At 38.1% G+C, this 4,644-nt stretch overlaps 1 long non-coding RNA gene across 2 annotated transcripts; it reads left to right on the top strand.

The window, feature by feature from the left end:
- Positions 1-244: 244 nt before the first annotated feature.
- Positions 245-3,523, top strand: LOC149088112 (uncharacterized). Of its 2 annotated transcripts, none has more exons than XR_016195354.1 (3): positions 245-394; positions 2,200-2,248; positions 3,287-3,523. It is a non-coding gene; the product is annotated as an uncharacterized LOC149088112 (long non-coding RNA). The 2 variants fall into 2 exon arrangements; XR_016195356.1 differs by having other exon boundaries at positions 2,159-2,248.
- The last annotated feature ends 1,121 nt before the right edge of the window (positions 3,524-4,644 follow it).

The raw sequence follows: 4,644 nt of genomic DNA, 5'->3' as shown, positions 1-4,644 counted from the left end.
ACTTGAACAGAGCAGAATAAGTACACATTGTCTAGCAAGAAACTTCTGGGTTTTTCCAAGACGTTACGTAAATATATATCAGTCAACTATTATAAAATCATCAGGTATGAGAAAAAAATATCGCGACGAAACACAATGACAATTGTACGTTTCTCAATAGCATAATCCACCTGTCATCATAAAATGTGTTTAAATGACTATGTGCGTATTTAGTATAATCCAAACAGCCTAGAATTCGGGTCACAGGTTTTTTGCATCTAAAAGAGAAACATTCGATTTATTTGAATTTAATTTTTCAAGTGAATCCACGGAATGGCTAGTATCGTCATCATTTTGACCATCCTCTCACCAGCGATACTTCTATCATCACACGCTTCAGCAACGAATTCTACGAGTACGAAAATTTTTCATTATTTATAGTGAATTAATATATTATTCTTGTACTTTATAAATGCATTTCTTATGAGAGAATTTTACGTTTCAAGTGAATCGAGACATTTTTTTTGGGTGTTGTTCTCTGAGCGACTAAAATCTTCCTCCTTTTCTGACTTAGATTTCTTTCTTGACACATTTCTCCCGTGAATAGAAAAATCTTTTCGGGCGACTCGAAATATTCATTCTTTATGCTGCATCATGTACTGTATCTGCTTCCCGTATCAAAAGTATATATTTACTGTCGAACGCTTAACCTTTCATTGCACGGGTGAAAAAATGTTCTGTGGAATGCACAGGGTTGGGTCTCACAGACCCATACTGAATTATACATTGCTTAAAATATTTTATACACTTTCTTTTTAAATACTTTGATACATACATTCATCATTACAGTCGAACTTTGTTAATTCAAAGTCCAAAATCACTGGTAAAAAGTTCGAATTATCAAATTAATCTTTCCTGGATCCGTAAACTGAACATTCGCATTACAATCAAAATTCGCATAGGATAATAATTATCACTTATTAAAAAGTGAAAAAAAGAATAATAATTTTTAATTTTACACTATATACAGGGTGACCTGTAAGAAATTATGCGGCCGTTATCTCATCAACCGTTCGTCGTAGAGGTGCGACTCCAGTTTAAAAAATGCTCAGTATATATACAGCACACCCTGTACATACAGACTATTCTATTAAGGGACCGAAAAACTGAGAGGGTTGTTAGTAGGTATCCAGAAGAACAAAAATTGAAATGGGACAACACGGTGTCGCAAACCACGTTGAGAGAGTGAAAATCGCGAAAAACGCATGCAGGCTCTGAGTCCAGAGGAGACGAAAAGTGGATGTCAGTTGATCGCCGGATGCGTTCGTGGGTCCGCTCACCACATCAGACATGTGCGACGCCTGTGGGCACAGACAGACATGACCGCTGACCACCCAGAGAGACCCATCTTGGGATGGTTTGAGCTCTTTCCCAAAGGGATGGACGGTGTGCCTGTGGATGCCTGTGGACACACCGGAGGATCTCACAGCGTGGATTGTCGTCGCTGCGGCAGACATCAAAAGCATACCTGGTATCTTCGAGCGCGTCTGGGAATCGTTTTTACGTCTTTGTAGACTGTATAATGACGTCAGCGGCCGCCACTAACAACAACAACAACTCTTGTAATTATTCATCAAATAAATCTTTTTGCAGTTATTATTGCACTTTTTGTCGTTCCACGTCGAAACCTGCATGCGTTTTTCGCGATTTTCACAATCTCAACGTGGTTTGCGATACCATGTTTCATCGCAATTTTTGTTCCTCTTGATGCCTACTGACAACCCTCTGAGTTTGTTGGTCCATTAACAGAACACCGCTGTATGTACATATATAAACACACACACTCACAGGGTGCATAAGCAGGGCGTATGACATTTTATTGCCGAACCGTTGGTCTTACAGGCATACTTCCAATTAGAAAACGTTTTCAAGTAACGTGTAGTACTCAGATGCATCTTGAATGTTTCGAGGCGTTGCATAGTTATTAAACTTTTAAAAAAAACTTTTATACATTCCCTCATGTACCCCAAAACCCAATTAGAAAGTTCTTGTCCTGTCTCTCCTGATGCCAACAAAAAAAAATCCCACGTTTCTGAAAACAATATTTACTTTACTCGAATATTCGAATTTGAAAAAACGAAAGCCGATCTTACTGTGCTTTTTTTTTTTAATAATGTAGCTGGTGATAGCCTCGTGCAGTACTCGTTGAATGTTTTGCAGGTCCTCCATCGCTGAGAACAACGCTCCGACACCAGGGTGCGACACCAAAGTAAGTAAACTTATTTCAATTCTTCTTTAGACTATCTTTTTTACCTTCTCTCACTACAATACTGCCACTTTAAATCTTTACTGAGGCAATTTATTACCTCCATAGTCTTTCAAATATTCTGGTTAGGTCTAACATTGGCGTACACTTCTCAACATATGTGTTTCAGAATGTTCTAACTAGACTGAAGCGTCTCCGTTCCTCTTTCAATTTCTAACGGATAATGATAATACCCTCAAGAGCACGGCTTTCGACCCACATCAACTCTAGTTAGAATAATAGTCTAATAAATCTGGTGATGGCTCGACAACATTGAGAGACACACAGTGGCACCATAGCGGTAGTCGGCTAAAATTAGTTTTCTGTGATTTTCAATTTCGAGGAGTGAATGTGAGCCAATCTCCCCGTTAAAAAGTCTCTCCACAGCGAAAGCAACAGGCCTATATAACGGTACAAATATTCAATCATCACACTTCAATCTGTTCGAAAAATGCATGGCAGAAGGCGTATTCGCCTCAGAGGAATATGGATGAATTGTGCATAAGTGGTTTAGTAGTAGTCACAACATGTCGGTTCTTATCCGATTACCGAAGTTGAGCAACATCGGGCGCGGTTAGTACTTGGGAGGGTGACCGCGTGCTGCTAGTACAGTTTCGGCGCCAGAGTGGTGCAATGGTCAGATGCTCGTCTTACACCATGAAAGGTTCCTCCAGGGGTCCACGAGTTCGAATCCGGGGAAAAGACCATATAAAACACGTTCTTTACCTACCGAGACTGGGTGGCGACTACCGATAGATGGCTTCTTCATATCCCACCCAACTCCACAAGGTTAGAAATTGCCGTATGGCGATATAATCGAAGTTGGTGCGCGGTATAAAGAAGTCACAACATATGCTTTCTTTTTTTACTCTATCTCTCTTAATGTCAGGCATGAAATTGGATAACCCAGTGTATCCACAATAAAATTATTCACCTGAAAGAGCAGTCAGTTACTTCCCTATATAACTTTCCTAATTTCACTTTACCGTCTGTTTACTGCAGCCCTCCCAACTGCTCTGAGGATGGATCTCGCTGTGATGGCCATATGAGATGCTGCGACGACAAGTGCCACGAGTGCTTCTGTCATTCTGAAGGGAACAAAGATTGCTGGTGCATTCATCAAGCCAAATGCCTTAAAGGATTAAGATAACCTTCGAGTGTGGTTTAACCCCTTGACACACAGTGGCACCCGAGTCCAGTTCGAGCAACAGAAAATTTCACATTTTGGATTTTGATTATTATTTTGTGACACAAAAAACGAAATTAAAAATATTGTTTTCTTATCCATGAATCCCTAATCGAGTTCGCTTATATTTTATATTAACGTAATGGTAGAAAAAAACAAAAAAATAGATTTACATTTTACTGAAATAAATTACATTGTCAAGAGATTGAATTGAGAATTCAAGTAGATAATAAGCCTAATACTCGAATGCAATGTCACTGAATTCGCCAAGTTAATAAAATTCATTCACCCATGTGTCCTTATAACCGCATTCACTTTAAATGACAGATAATAAGTAGCATATCGTTTTAATAACGTTAATCTTAAAATCTCAGGAATAAGTAATTCACCTTAAATCCGAGTGAACAAATTCCTTCATAAGGAAATTACTACGTCAATTGTCACTGAGCGCCAACTTTTGAGGGAATCCTAAAGTTAGAGAAAAGTATATTAATAGAAAACTGTCTATGACACGTTTTAAAAACTAACAAAAAATCAATTAATTAAGTAACAGTTTAATTTGCTCTAAAATACTCATCATGGCGTCAATTTTTTTTTAATTTTTTGGTTATAAATATAATGAAATAAATATATATATAATAAAATGAATTTTTTGTTGAAAAAAAAAGTAATTATAAATTTTACTCAAAGATAGCGCTTAACGGGAAAAATAACCACATTATCTATTATAACGTGACCTGTTCTGCCAAACGAAAGGCTGGGGGGGGGGGGGATAGATTAGCCTAAGTGGAACATGAAACACCCTACACGTATGAAACATATGAAACCCAGTCGTATCTGGAACCGTTTTTAAGTTGTGGGGATATTCGATTTTGGAAGAGAAATGTGTCAGAAGAGGTGTGTCGGTAGGTGTGAAAAAAACAAATTTGTGACGCTTCGAGAAGCCCTGCACACAAACTAAGCACATATTTGGAAAGAGTAGATAAAATCCTATAAGTGTCGACACCATTTTCATAGGAATATACGGATTTAATGGCGAGCTATAAGCGCTAAAATCGAATTGTCGCCAAAAATTTTAATCCCAATTCAGCAAACACCCTTCTAGCCACACCCGGTCAAATTGACCGGGAAAAAAAAAAGAATTTACCTTCTTTTTCTGTCTTCTGCTTTATCT

This window comes from Pholcus phalangioides, unplaced genomic scaffold, assembly GCF_987345545.1.
Source record: "Pholcus phalangioides strain wild (caught in Gottingen) unplaced genomic scaffold, Ppha-v1.0 ptg000003l_1, whole genome shotgun sequence".
Lineage (NCBI taxonomy): Eukaryota > Metazoa > Arthropoda > Arachnida > Araneae > Pholcidae > Pholcus > Pholcus phalangioides.
The sequence above is the reverse complement of the archived record's forward strand: the minus strand, read 5'-3'. Positions and strand labels throughout refer to the sequence as shown.